General features: G+C 36.0%; 1 non-coding gene across 1 annotated transcript; it reads right to left on the reverse strand.

Moving 5' to 3' along the window:
* Positions 1 to 1,774: 1,774 nt before the first annotated feature.
* On the reverse strand, positions 1,775 to 1,904 carry LOC111730529. The gene has a single exon (XR_002776726.1). It is a non-coding gene; the product is annotated as a small nucleolar RNA SNORA33 (small nucleolar RNA).
* Positions 1,905 to 16,181: the final 14,277 nt, after the last annotated feature.

A 16,181-nucleotide genomic window follows, 5' to 3' on the forward strand; every position in this document is an offset into this window, starting at 1 on the left:
GTCTGTCTAGTAGGATAGGCAAATATTAAGCAAACTAATCTATAAATATAGAAATGAATATATAGATACAAATTGAGATAAGTGCTCTAAAGGAAAATAATTGCGTGCAATAAGGGAAAATAACAAGGATAATCACAGTTGATTGTGTGTTAGAGAAGGCTTCTCAGAGAAAGTGACTCATTTCATTTAAAACTCCAAATAACTGTAAGTGAAAGGTGTTATTATTATCCCTATTTTACAAACAAGAAAATGAGTAAGGAAAGTGCCAGCGGATTACTCATCTAATAATTGGAAGAAACAGAATCACACCAGGTCTGTGTGAAACTACACCCCATGCTCTTAACTACTAGCCTACACTGACCATCAGGTTGAGGAGCAGGTGTCTATAAGTTTCCCTGAGCCGTTTGATTAGGTCTACATGTGTTCTAAGCAACAGCACTGTCCGTGCCACCAAACAACCAGCACTGCTTTACGTCTGACAGTGAGCAGGGAACATGGTGTCATCTAAAATAACAAAGAGATAACAAGATCTAACAACAAAACAGTGGTCATAGATTCACAGTAGGATGCATTGTAACAGCATATGATTGGTGTGAAATAGTCACTCCGTATTTTGGGTTTAACTGTTTCTTTTTTCCTACATAAATCTGTTTTCAAATTGAAGTTCAACCATAATTGTATAGTTATGGAGCTCTCTCCGCCTTTTCCAGAAAATTGGTTAAGTATGACATCAGGCTAGGCAACTTAGAGAATTGTTCATGTTAATAAGGAACTTTGTTGTATGTAGATCAAGTATTTGATCCAAATGGTAAGGAGAACGACAAAGTGAAATCAAATGACAAAGAAAATATTAATAGAAAGACAATAGTGAAAAATGAATAAACTAATATAAAAATCATAGAAAATATTAACAAAAGCAAAAGCTGGTTTTTTTGTTTGTTTTTTTTTTGTTTTTTTGGGGTTTTTTTGCAGAGGATAAAAAAGACAAACAGTTAGCAAAAGCTACTTTCTGGTCCAGGAGACCTTTCTTTATATTCTTCATTGTCAAATGTGCTTATTTCATTTCTCCCACCACAAGAAAAAGGTAGCAACACTGTTATTTTCCACAATGCCATGACTTTTCTGTTTGCATTGAAATAATATATATCTTTTTTGCCTCTGGACCATAGTACAATTTATATAGAGCTGGTTACATCATTATGCTGGACCCTGATCCTGTGGCTGAGAACCTATCTCAGCCAGGTGGAATGGTAGGCCACATGTGAACTGAGACTTCATAGTCCCCTCTGAATTCACTTACGAAATACCATTTCAAAGATAAAATTATTAAGAATTTCTAGATTGTGACCACAGAGCTTTGACCCCCACATGTGGGGCTCTTCTGATTACAGGGCCCTGTATAACTGAACTGATAATATGCTCATGAAGTCAGCCATGGTGGATCAAATGATTTTTCATTATATTGGCACTTTTGCCAAATAAGCTCTTATAATTTTAAAAGGCAGACATACCAAGTTAATTCCGCCAGATTGTACATTCTCGAGACTATACTAGTAGAATAATTCTTCTAACTAAAGGTTACTTGTTTCACTTTTAAAAAAGAAAACTGTAAGGCAATCAAACCAATCAACTAATATTTGAGCTCCCACTGTGTCATGGTGGAAATCAACAAAGGTAGAGACAAGTTTCTTTTCCTCCAAGAACTCGCAATCTAGTTAGAGAAACAGAAACAAAGGATAATCAATAAATGTATCTAACTTACTCTTTTTTTTCTTCTTGTAGCCATTTTCAGGGACCTTAATGACATCAATGTCTTTAAGACTCGTAACATGGCTTTACTATTGCCAGCTTTCTCTATATTTCTGCAGAAACACATTCAATTAAGCAGATTCATTGGCCAGCTTAATGTGCTCTTCTTAATAGCTACATAATTTCCCATAACATGCAACTATTTATTCAAATATTCCCCCTATTGATGGACAATCATGTTGTTTCCAGTTATATTAGTTAGCTTTAAAAAACACCATATCAGTTAGCTTTTGCCATATAACTAACCACTCTCAAATTTAGTGGCTTAAACAGCAATTATTTATTAATTCACATGATTCTATGGATTGGCTGGGAAGTGTTTCTCATCTCGGTCAAGTCATCGCATCACTCTTGATTCTATGATATCCTAGAAAATTAACAGAAGCTTTGATGTCCAGGATGACCTCAATTATAGCACTGACAGTTGGCAAGCTATTGGCCATAGTGATAGGACTGACAGGTACACATGTGTCTCTCCAGTATTCCAGCTAGGTTAATTCACGTGATGATCTTAAGCTTACAAAGAAAGCAAACAATCAAGCTCCAATGCATAGGCACTTTTGAAGTCTCTTTTTGGATCATAAGGGATAATGGTCCTATGGGCCAAACGAGTCCCATGACCAAACCAGATTAAAGGGATAAAGAAATAGAATCCACCTCTTAATGGAAGAATTTATTCACTTTTACAATATATCACACCACGGTTTTTTTTGACACTACATACTATTCTATAATAATATTTATGTAAATAATTTATAAAAATTTATATAAATAATATTTATATAAATATGGTTGTTTTATTTCTATAAGATACATTTTCTGAAATGGAGTCATCAAGCTAAAGTAATGTGATTTTTTCGTTTTAATAAGTATGACAAAATTGTTTCCCGAAAGATTAGTAATTTATATATGAACAGCAATTTATCAGTGTTCTTTTTTCTGCATCCTCACTAGGAAAGAATGTTATCATTACAATATTCTTTTGACAATCCAATGGATTAAAAACAGTGCATTGTTCACAGTGGCCAAGATATGGAATCAACCAAAGTGTCCATTGATAGATGACTGGATAACGATGAGGTACATATATACAAAGGAATATTACTCAACCATAAGAAAAGATGAAATACCACCATTTATGAAAACATGGATGGATTTTGAGATTATCATGATAAGCAAAATAAGTCAGAGAGAAAAGGATGAAAACCATATGATTTCAATCATATGTGGGATATAAAAACTGAAATCTACAAACAAACATGCCAAACGAATAGAGACTCATGGACAAGGACAGTGGATTAGTGGTTACCAGAGGGAAGTTGGGGAGAGGGAAGGTAGATAGGAGTAAATGGGGTCAAATATAGGGTGGTGGAAGGAAATTTAACTTTGGTTGAACACAATGCAATATACATGTGAGGTATTATTGAATTGTATATTTAAAACCTATTTAACTTTGTTAATCAATGTCACCCCAATAATTTTAATTAAAAAAAGAAAGTAAAGAGTGGAAAAAATGGCATAGATAATAGAGGCTTTGTTCATCCCTCTTGTGATCAAATCAAAATTTTGACAGAAACACGGAGCAAACAGCAAGCAAAATCGCCTCAGATCTAGATGAACAGAGGCACTACAACTAGGGAGAGAAATAAGAAATCACCCTGCAACAGTAGAAGGTAGGACGGGGTGAGGACGTGAGGCTGCCCAGTCCCAAGTGGCTGAGTGGGACAGAGGCTATGACAGCGGGAGCTGGCAGCTGCAGACACCTCTTAAAGGAGCCGTGTCCTCGAGCGGATTTTTGCGGTGACGGACTTGCTCACTCTGAGCACGAGCACAGGGTCAGCTGCTCGGGGGCATCAGGGACTTATAAGGGGACACTGAGTTGTCAGAGGTAGGGCCAGGGGTGAGGCTCTCTCACAGGCAGAAGTGCTGGTGGTATCTATGGTTCTTCTGTTGAGCCCTCCCCACTCCCGGTGTGCGGACACAGTACCGTCATAGCTGAGACATCATCAAACTGGATAACAGAGGTTGCTCTGCCCAGAGTATTCCCTGAAACTCTGCCTCCCCCAACTCGTGGCCCCATGAAAGCCACATCTATTTGTATCCTCAGTGAGTTCAGTGCTCCTTGCTGAGCCAACTCCAAGACTCACACTGGTGGTAGCTGATTGCAGTTTTCTGGCGTGGCCTCTTGAGGCAACTATAAGCACAGCATCTGTGGATTGCTTGCTGAATCTTAACAGGTGGTGCCAGAGGGGCACAGGCTGGGGCTAAACTTGGCCTGCAGTTGAAACCCTCTCAGAACTGTGCCACTGGACACCTACTACACAACGCCACGCAAATAAGACTGGGAGACTTAGGAACTTTGCTTAGTACATAGAAACAAACACAGAAAGGCAGTCAAAATAGGAAGACAAAGAAGCAGAAACCATATGAGAGAACAGAACAGAGATCCAGGAATATTGGAGTCAAGCAACCTAACAGATGCAGAGTTCAAAACACTGGTTACAAAGATATTTAATGAATTTAGGGGAAGTATAGATGAATTCAGTGAGAACTTTAACAAAGAGATAAAAACATAAAAATGGAAATGGAAATTATAAAAGGGATCCACTCAGAAATGAAGAACACATATCTGAGATGAAGAGTATATTAAATGGAATAAACAGAATGAACAATGAAGAGGATCTAAACATCGATACAGAGGATGAGGAAGCCAAGGACACTCAATCAGAATGGGAAGAAAAATGTAGCTAAGACTCTAATAATAATTTAAGGAGCCTATGGGACACAATTAATTGTAAAAAATATCTTTGTTATAGGAGTACTGGAAGGAAAACAAGATGTTGAAGAGCTATTTGAAGAAATAATGATGGAAAACTTCCCTCACCTGGTAAAGGAAATACACATACAACTCCAGGAAGCTCAGAGTCCCAAAGAAGAGGAACCCAAAGAGGCCCACACCTAGACACATTATAATTAAAATGCCAAAGATTAAAGACAAAGAGAGACTCTTAAAAGCAGCTAGAGAAAAGCAGTTACTTACCTACAAGGGAGCTCCCATAAGACTGGCAGCTGATTTTTTAAAAGAAACCATGCAGGGCAAAAGGGTTTGTCACAAAATATTCAATGTGATGAAAACCCAGGATCTACAACCAAGAATATTTTATCCAGCAAAGCTATAATTTAGAGTCTAAGGACAGATAAAGAACTTCCCAGAAAAAAATAAGCTAAAGAAGTTTATCATCACCAAGCCAGTATTACAAGAAATGTTGGACAGAGTTTTTTTTTTTAATTTATTTTTTTTTATTTTTTTGGCTTTATTGAAATATAATAGACAATTAGTTGCTCACATTTAAATTGAACATTTCAATAATTTTTTTCAATTATATTTGAAATACAATAATATATTAGTTTCATTTGTACAGCATAGTGATTATAGATCTATATAACTCACAAAGTGGTCACCCCACTAAATCTAGTACCCCTCTGACCCCTTACATATTTATTACAACATTATTAACAATTTCCCTATGCTACACTTTATATCTCCATGTCTACATTGTACCTATCCATTTGTACTTCTTATTCCCTTTGCCCTTTTTCTCCTTCCCCCTAACCCTCTTTCCACCTAGTAGCCCTTAAAATATTCTATCTATGAATTTATTTCCATATTTTGTTGTTGTTTATTTCATTTTTTAGATTCCACATGTATGTGGAATCATGTGCTATTTGTTTTTCTCTGATTTATTTCATTCAGGCAATACCCACTAGGTCTATGAAGGCAATATCTTTTCTATCCCTTTCCTTTTAGTCTGTATGTGTCTTTTAGTGTGAAGTGAGTCTCTCGTAGGCAGCATTTGTAGGGATCTTATTTTCTTATCTATTTAGCCACTCTGTCTTTTGGTTGGAGCACTTAATTCTTTTCCATTTGAGGAACTTATTTATAGGAATATAGTTATTACCATTTTTATTCATGTTTTTGATACATGTTTTTTTCTTCCTAAAGAAGCCCCTGTTAAGATTCAGCAAGCAATCCACAGATACCGTGCTTATAGTTGCCTCGAGAGGCCACGCCAGAAACCAAGGCCAGCTGCCACCAGTGTGGGTCTTGGAGTTGGCTCAGCAAGGAGCACCGGACTTGGCAAGGACACACTTGGATGTGGCTTGCGTCAGGCCATGAGTTGAGAGAGGCAAAGTTTCAGGGAATCCTCTGGGCAGAGCAACATCTGTTATCCAGTTTGATGACGTCTCTGCTATGACGGCACTGAGTCCAAACACTGGGAGTAGGGAGGGCTCAACAGAGGAACAATGGATACTGTCAGCATTTCTTCCCAAGAGAAAGCCTCATCTCTGGCCCTCCCTTTGAAAACTCAGTGTCCCTCTGTAAGTCCCTCGTGCCCCTCAAGCAGCTGACTGGGCACTGGCACTCAGAGCGAGAAGGTCTGACACTACGAAAGTCCGCTCACAGACATGGCCCCTTTAAGAGGCATCTGCAGCTGCCGGCTGCTGCTGCCACAGCCTCTGTCCCATTCAGCGGTTGCGGACCAGGCAGCCCAGAATCTTCGCCCCCTCCTACGTCCTCTCACTGCAGGGTGATTTCTTATTTCTCTCCCTGGTAGTAGAGCTTTTGTTCATCTAGACCCCAGGTGACCTGCTTACTGTTTGCTTCGTGTTTCCATCACAACTTTGATTTGGTCACAGAACAAAGCCTCTATCGTGTACACTATTTTTTTCCTCCTTTTGAGGGACTTCTTTAAGAAGAAAAAAATAAATATCAAAAACAGTAATAAAGAATGGTAATAACTACATTCCTATCAATAAATATCTGAAATGGAAAAGAATTAAGAGCTCCAACCAAAAGATAGAGTGGCTGAATGGATAGGAAAACAAGACCCCTACATACGCTGCATACGAGAGACTCACTTCAGATTGCAAGACACACACAGACTAAAAGGAAGGGGATAGAAAAAGATATTGCCTTGATAGACCTAGAAGGTATTGTGCTGAATGACATAAGTCAGAGAGAGAAAGACAAATATTGCATAATTTCACATACATGTGGAATCTAAAGAACAAAATAAACAACAATGACAATCAAAATGAAAATATATTCATAGATACAGAAACTATTTTGAGGGATACTAAATGGGAGGGGGTTGGGGGAACAATGAAAAAGGGGAAAGGGATTAAGAGAAACAAATGGATAGTTACAAAAATGGAGATATAAAGTGTAGCATAAGGAAAACAGTCAAAACCATTGTAAAAATATGTAAAGGGGAAGAGAGGGTACTAGATTTAATGGGGTGATCACTTTTTGAGTTACATATATCTCTAATCATTATGCTGTACAATTGAAACTGGTATATTATTGTATGCCAATTATAATTGGAAAAGACTTATTGAATTGGACAATGTAAATACAAGCAACAAATTGTCTATTATATTTCAATAAAGCTTAAAAAAAGAAAAAAGAAAATAATAGTATCTCACTGTTGCTTTAATTTGTATTATCTTGACTACTAACGTGTGATAAACTTCAGAATGCAGTCATATGATACATTTGATGAAAGGTGATATATTAAGGTGTTTGGGGGACCCTCAAATGATTTAGACATAGAATCTGCTGATAGTCTACTTGTTGAGGTAAGATATGCATATAAGTCCAACATTTGGGCTAGTTGTGAAATGCCATAATAGAAGCACAGTACATGTCATAGAAGTATCGAGAGAGTTTTGTTTGACTGGGAAAATCAGGAAGGGTTCTTGAATTCAGTGACATATGAAGTGTCATTTCTTGAATCATGAACATACTTTATCAGGGGTATCCAATCCCCGGTCCCTGCACTGATACTGGTCCATGGCCTGTTAGGAACCGGGCTGCACAGCAGGAGGTGAGCGGCAGCGAAACTTCATCTGTATTTGCAGCTGCTACTCAGCACTAGCATCACCACCTCAGGTCCACCTCAGATCAAAAAGGCATTGGATTCTCACAGGAGCACCAGTCTCTGGTGCCAAAAATATTGTGGCCACTGCTTTAACGCATGTTTTGCTTATTTGTCTTACCTTCATAGCTTTATTTTGCTTAGGTTATTAAAGCTCAGAATGAGAGTATATAGCATATGCTAGAGGTTTTTTGTTTTGTTTTGTTTTTTGGTAGGGAGTGGCTGGACAAAACTATTTATATAATGAAAATTTCACCAGATAAAAAGTGCACATAGATGACAGAGATGATTAGGTGTTTCAGTAGTACAGCAATTACTCCTTTAATACTGATCTTGGAAGAAAACAATCTTGTCATTTCTTATGTTTACACTAAATACTAAGTGTTTTCTGGTAAAGGTGATGGGGTTATCACTTGTTTATGAGTTTCCTTTTATCCTCAACATTGTGGTTGAGTTGTTGATTGCTGAATTTTGTTATAGTCACAGAGCACCAAATTGTTCAAGGACTAGCTTTGTTAAATTCATAATCCTAGTTAATGAAATATCAGAAAAGCCAAAAGCTCAAAATCAAAAATACATCAAAGACATCTATGTCTGAGCATAAGGACATATGTTTTCAATGCTTATAATGAGCCAGTTGACATTTGGAATTTCTTCCTGTATATCTGAGTTGAGTTTAAATTCTTTGGTTAGCCAAAATTCTTTCATGATTCATTAATACACCGAAAAACTATCGCTCAATGCTTAGTTTTTCCTTTTTCATATTTAAGAACTACAATAAGCCTCTTCATTGTAGAATGAACTAAAAAATCACTGTCTGTGCAGAAATAATTTTCATATGATAAAGGAAATGAAAATCTCAGTAGCCTATCTCCATTCCTCTAGGAAAGGAAATTGAATATAACACTTAAATCTATATAAAAAAAAACACAGATCGAAAGCTTATAAAGAAGTCAGTGATAGCTTTGAACAGTAGTGATCTGTTGCCTACATCAACCAGTAGAATATTCACCAGAATTCTGTCTCTCCATTTTTACTAATTGATTAAACTATAAAAATCTTAAAATCACCAGAATCCTCTGAGTTCTGAGAAACAAGATGGTTGCTGTCCAATGTCAGAAATGTTCAGTTAAAAGAAAATGAGTGAAAAGAAAGTCCAATCCACAAATGCATTATAAGTACTTACATTACAGACAATGAAGGGAGTTTGAAGAACAGATACATAGTTGTGTTTCCTCATGTTACTCTCAATCTAGTTTGGGAAACAAAATATGTGTATATGAGGGTATCATGATTAACAATATCACATTGCAAATAAGAAGTGAACATATAAAATGGACAATACATAACAAAGTGGAGTAATCTTGAGCCCAAGATTTTTCTCCAAATAGCTACTTGACAGCAAACAAGTCACTACAATTCTCTAGTTGTTAATAATTTCTTGGTAAAAGAAAGAGTTGGTTCTCAACTCTGGTTACACATTAGAATCATCTGGAAGATATTTTTTTTTAAATCCCAATGCCTCTGTCCTAGAGATTCTGTTTAATTGTTCAGAGGTAGATCCTGGGCATTGGTATTTTGAAATTTCTCCCCGTTATTCTATTGTGTGGCCAATGTTAAGAACCATTAGACCAGATGATCTTTAAAGTCCTTTCTGGTTAAATAGTTGATTCATAGAACTTCTATGAATGTCAAGAAGATGGAGAGGTCACTTTCATCCAGAGATAATGAGAAAGGCTAAATTTGTGTAACCTTGGTAGGTTATTAGAATCTTAATACTTAGACTTGAGAAGAAAACGGGAATGAGAGGCCACAGGAAAAGAAAAGCACAACATCAGTTCAGGTAATACTGTATAGATTATTTTTTTCTTGAATAGTGTAATAACATTTGTAAAAGTGAAAGTTCAATCTAAGGATTTTTGCACCTATCCTATAGATGATGCAGAGCTGTAGGAGGTGCTTGACCAGGGGAGAGGCATGATCTATTTATTTTTATTTTTAAAAAAGCAGTATGTCAGGCTGAGCCAGATACATAAATTATTGGGCCCGTTGTTCAAAATGAAAGAAAATGTGCCATTAATGGTACATGTAAAGATATTTTCTGCAGCCTCTCCATTTGTTATGGTATTTTATACTTGCTATTGAATGTCATTCTAAGTAAAGAAAATTTAAAAATTTAAATTATTTTCATGAATTTTACCATTTATCTTTATATTGTGCAATGCCAGTTTTAAATGCAAACATCAGAGATTTTAACTTGTATGTAAAATGGCTAACATTATACAATTAGTACTTCCTGGCTCATCCTTGGAGGGTTTCTAGAGCTGGGAAAAGAGAAAATTGCAAGGCAGATTCAGAAAGGCTGGAAGGAGAAAGAGAATACTTCCAGGCCTGGAAATGGCTGAAAGAGTGCTCCTGGGTACTGGGATACTAGCAAAGTGAGTGCATACCCTCACAGGTGCCCAGAGGCCTTGTCTCATGATGTGGGGCATGTTTATGCACTCACTCCAGCCTGCCTCCTGCAGGATTGCCTCTCCCACCACCCATTGGACCTATGCACTGCACTCTGGATGGGGAAGTGATTTGGGGAAGTCCACACAGGCATCTTACCAACTCACCATAGCATACAAGTGACTCTTAAAGATCTTTAAACTTCTGCATTGGGCTTTGCTTGCTACTTCGATTTAAAATGGGTAGGCAAGAAGCTTGCCTCTACTGAGATACAGACTCAGGCTGGCTACCCACTAGACATGCTATGATGCTGCCAGACTGGAGTGGAGATAGCTGTCACCATGCCCCACCCTGATATGCTGTGGGGCATGTATGGCCAACTCCAACTCTTTCACACCTTTGCCCAGGTTTCTGCTCAGAGCAGAGGACAGCAGGGCCCAGGTAGAGAGCAGAGATAGGCAGGGTCCAGAGTACCAGCGGGTGGAGGAGCAGATGGCCAAGAACCTGTCTTGGGGATGTGGTAAGAGGTGAGACCTAGCATGAGCCGACTCCAAGTCTCCAGTGCATGGCCCATTGTCCCATCTGATGCAACTTACAAAACACAATTTTAAGGATAAAATCATTTTTTTTTAATTTAAGAAACCAACCTCAGATCATTTATGAACACGAAGCCCTCTGCAACTGCATTTATCACATGCTTATGAAACTGGTTCTTGTGGCAGAAATGTGGAAGGTAGATGCAAAGAATGGGTGGGGTTAAAGAATGGATACAGTTGTGAGGCTATTGTAATAGTTTGAGAGAGTTGACCTTGATATTCCTACTCCACACTTCTCACTTAACACCTTCCACTTCCCTTTTCTCATTTCATGAATATAATAATCTCACAACGATTTAATACTATTTACTTGCTTCTTATCATATGGGCTATTGGTGGGATATTTATTACTTTTACACACCTTATAAACTTCATCTTATGATGTTATTACCTTTATTTTAATCAGTCACTCGTCTTTTAATTACATATGAGAAGAAAAATAAAAACTAGTATTTCATATTCACTACTTATTTGTAATTTCTGACTTTTTTAGATACTGTTTTTCATCTGGTATCATTTCTATTTAGCCTGATGAGAATTTTTTAGTATTTTTTGTATAACAAGACAGCTAACAACAAATTATATCAGTTTTTATTTATCTGAATGTCTTTATTTTACCCTCATTTTTGAAGAATATTTTTGTTGGATATAGTCAGGTTGACAGGTTTTTTTTTTTTTTTTGCTTTAATTACTTTAATGATGCTGTTTCACAATCTTCTGGTCTACACTGTTTCTAATGGGAAGTCAGTAACCATTCTTACCATTGTTCCTTGTATATAATGGCATTCCATTTTGTAACTGCCTTCGAGATTTTCTTTTTTGTTTCAGTAATTTGATTATAATGTGACTAATTTTGACTTATTTTTACTCACTTTGCTTAGGGTTTTTAAAGCTACTTGAATTCATAAGTCAATATTTTCTGTCTTATTTGGGAAATGTTTAACCATTACTTTTTTTTTCTGCCCTATTGTACTCTATTTCTGGGGTTCCAATTACAAGTATGGTGCATCTCTCAATATTATTCCATGCGTCAGTGAGGTTCTTACTTTGTCAATTTTTTTCCCTCCATCTTTCAGCTTTGGTAACATCTATTTTGTCTTCAAGATCACTGATTCATTATTCTGCCATCTTCAATCTGCAACCTGATATTAAGCCCATTTCATGAATTCTTCTTTTTCAGTTATTGTACTTTTTGCATATAGAAATTCCGTTTTCATACTTTATCTACTATGACTTCTAGTCTCTTCAGTCACTAAAGTTATGCTTTCCCTTAATTCTACAAACATATCTTTCACTTTGAAAATTTTTATAAGAGCTACTTTAAAGTCTTTATCTGTTCAATGCAAAGTTTGGTCAGTTTCTATAGACTTTGTTTTTCCTTCACCATGAGTCACATCTCCTATTTCTTTGTATGTCTACTATTTATTTTTTTAATTCTGTTCTGAATATTGGTGATGACACATTGGAAATACATTAGATTCTTTTATCTTCAACTGGAGAGTGTTGATTTCTTTTTAATTACTGTCATCTTAAACTTGTGTTAGCTTAGGTTTACACTTCAGGAGGTAAGATCTATGGAAATTTCATAGTATTTCCCAAGCTCCTCTTACTTGGTGGAACTCTACTTCCAAACTTTATATCTCTTTCAAATTTTATCAGAGTTTGGTTTTAGTCTTTGTTAGGATAGATCTAGAGTTAGCCATAGTGTAGTTATTAATCTTAAGGCATCACCATTCTGGTGTCTCAGCTCAGGATGTTGAAGTGTTAATGAGAATTTTATACTCTGTCTTGGTCAAACTTCCAATGTTTCCTAGCACTATTTGAGCTCTAGAATTTCTGTTCTCTTCTCGACCTCATAGCAGTTCCTCTCTAGTGTGCATCACGCACTTTTCACCCAACACCTTTGCAGGTCAGTCTAATTAGTAAAAATCTAATGCTATATTATTACTCAGATTCCTGGGTGCTCTCCCTCTGTGTAGCTCCTTTCTCTTCAATTCCCTACCCTGCAGATTCCTGCTTTTTCAGCTTCATTGAACTCTCATTTCTTCCTTCTCAGTTCAGTAAGACCACTATACTTTACTTGGATTCCAGTCTTCCTCACCATGTTTGGGAAATTGTCTTTGGGCAGAGAACTATCTGTAGTCCAAAGTCTGAAAACTGTTGCTTTATATATTTTATACAGTGTTATGGTTGGTTATGGTGGGGGAGGCTAATATGGTACCAGTTATTCAGTCATAGTTTCAAACCATATTATTTTTTAGTAAATTTTTTTTCCTCCTGGTGGTTGCCTGCTTCTGGCCATATTCATGGAGTATAATTCTGAATCTTTAAGTGCTCTATTTTTAATATACTTATTATCACTTTATGAAATTACATTTACAAGGCCACATTAGTGAGTTGATGGTAAGGAAACAGTGTTAGTTATACTAAATATAGCACCATGAAAGGTCCATGATTTGTGTTACTGTTTAATATTTCATCAACTGTCAGTTATTTTTAAGATTGGTTACTTGTTAGTCATTATGTCTCCCATTTCCCTTTGCATTAATGAGCTTTCTAGTTTTCCATACAATTAATATTTATTGAAACTTCACTGTGTAATACACATACTGTGTAATACACTATACTGTGTACTGTGGATACAGAGATTAAATGCAGTCTTCCAAGAAAATTACTGTCTGAGGGAAGCAGACAAGTAAATAGTTTATTAACACGATGCCAAAGTTGTCAGAATATTTAGTATAATATCTGGAAACTGACAAATAAGGATGTGCTGATACCCTTCTCAATGATCTGTTGTAAATGACCCATTAATTTGATTATTACTTGACATCTTATTTTTCCATCAGCTCATGCTCAAACTGCGTGTCTTTCAAAAATCTTGTTGGGTATTTGTTTAGTCTACAACGTCAGTCCTGTTAATTCTTGCTACGTTGAATAACACAATATAAACTTTTCAGATATAACATTATAGACACAAATATAATTTAATTAAGTTTTAAGTAGGTGTTTTGATCAAACCTTATAAATATGCAATCTCATCATAGGAAAAATGAAATACAATTTTATTGCTCTTTTCCCTTTGTAGGAAAAATAATAAAGCCATTCATTCAATATACACTACTTTTTATGATTAATCCACAATTGAAGATATTATAGTTGGCTTCTGAAAATTTATGGTGCAATAGAAGGGATCGAGAGAAAGCACATAAAACATCTAGTTCCTCTTTATTGAGCGCTAAGGGTTGGAATAGTTCTATTTGATGGGTTAAGTGCTGACCTATAAAAGTGGAAAAAATAGGCCAGGAAAGAAGGTGTAAGCCTGGTGGAAAGAAGTTGAAGTGTGGATGCTATAGAGTTATAAAACTCCTCGACCTGACCAAAGAGAAGAAAGCCAAAGAGGTTCTTTCATGTGCTGGAATAGGAAGTTTCAGAACATTCTTATGAAAAATAAGCGATGATCTTGCTTAACTGCCACCTGGGCTTTCTGAAGACTTTTTCCTGTACTTTTATTCCAACATCAGCAGTTTAATCAGGTTTATGAAGAAAGAGAAGAGCTTGTTAAAACTCCTACTTTCCCTCTTTCCTGCATATTGTTTAAAATCAACCAGTAAATGAAAAACTCACATGGTAATGTCTCAGCTCATTAATGTGAAGGGAAATAGGAGGCATACTGAATAACAAATAAGTAACCAATATTAAAAATAACGGCTAATTGATGAAGTATAAATGATGGACCTTTCACGGTGCTATATTTAGTAAATTGAGATTCATCTATAAAAACTTCATTTTACAGGAGATGGGAAAATTGAGTTTTAGAAGAGCCAAAAGCAGGTTTTAAAAAATGAAGAAGAAATAAATGCAGAATATCCAAATGCTTGAGGACTATATTCTCAGTTATAATCTATTTATTTCTGTTGTCTCTCTGGATTTTTACCTTAGAGCATCCAGATTCTTAATGCATTGAACATAAAAATTAGATCAGTAACAAATATTTAGCATTAGATCAGTAACAAATATTTAGCATCAGTGAAAGAAAACAATAACTGATTGTTTCTTGATCTTTAAGGCATGGAGTAACAGAAAAAAGAAGAAAGTGAATGCCTTCTCTACTGTGGTTGTTAAATTTCAATGCAAACAACAAAACTAGTATATATGCTTGTGGACAGACATGCTATGGGTGACTGCTTAATAATAAGATCAAAATAGACTTTTTAGATATAGGTTTCGGTATGGTCTTTTGTCTTAAGATTGATTCTGTGTAAAATTTTGTGATTTATGGAGCCAAGCTACTTGGGTTAACATCATATCTCTCCCATTTATTAATTTAATCTCTCTGTACCTCAGTTCATTTGGTTAATTTTTTAATGAGCAAGGAATAATATCTTCCTTTTAGTGTTGTAAGGATTTAATGAAATGATGTATTTAAAATGACTAACATAAATTTTGGCACAAAAATGGTAGTAAATAAATGGAAGTTATGTTATTCACCAAAAAAAAAAAAAAAACCTCCATGAGGTTATAAACAGTACCTTATTCATAATTATATCCTCATTACTTTCTTAAGTACCAGGAACATAATAAACATAGGCACATAATAAATGTTGAATGAATGAATAAACCCCAATCCCCCACAGCATAAAATCATACGGAAATTGGTCATATCAAGAATTGTGTTGGCTGTTACTAGTGAATTCTCATTGAAAGCAAAAGAAATGTAGTCGACAACAGAGTCCCATTCCATGCAGGAAGAGTTTACTCTGGCTCTTCTCCTGCGTAATGCAGGTGCTTGAACTATGATACCTGACCACTAGAGAGCAGAGAGAGCGACTGGCTCTCTGACAACATACAAGCTGGAGAAAGCGAAGGGCATATGGTTTGGGCTTTAACTTTCGGGTGTTTCTTGTTTAAGTTATTTCATCTTATCCGTGGTGTATAATAGTATCCCCAATAGGTAGTATGTCTCTGGAAATGTTCTTCTTGGATACCATGATTTAATCTATGTTGTTTTAAGACTTGGTTGGACACAACAGAAATATTCACTAAAGGCATTTAGTTTCTACTTTTGCTTTCATTAAAGTGTTAGAATGTCCAGTTAAAAAGTAGTCATAAATATAATGATACTGCTCTATTCCCTTGCACCTTTTTAATCACTTTCTTATTTGAAACTAATCCTATTAAAGAATAATCAAAATCAGTAATCAAAGAAACAACAAAATGAAGAGATAAGGGTAAGCATAAGTTGGTAGTAAATCATAATTGTATAAAAATACAGCAAAGACCTCTTTTGAACAGGAGCAGAGATAATCAGCAACCCTCCAACATGTGCTCATTGTATGGGCAAGTGAAGTAGTAGTGAGAGTCAGCAAACTGAGCCTTTGAAGAT

This window comes from Pteropus vampyrus, unplaced genomic scaffold (genome assembly GCF_000151845.1).
Source record: "Pteropus vampyrus isolate Shadow unplaced genomic scaffold, Pvam_2.0 Scaffold318, whole genome shotgun sequence".
NCBI classification, from domain to species: Eukaryota; Metazoa; Chordata; class Mammalia; order Chiroptera; family Pteropodidae; genus Pteropus; species Pteropus vampyrus.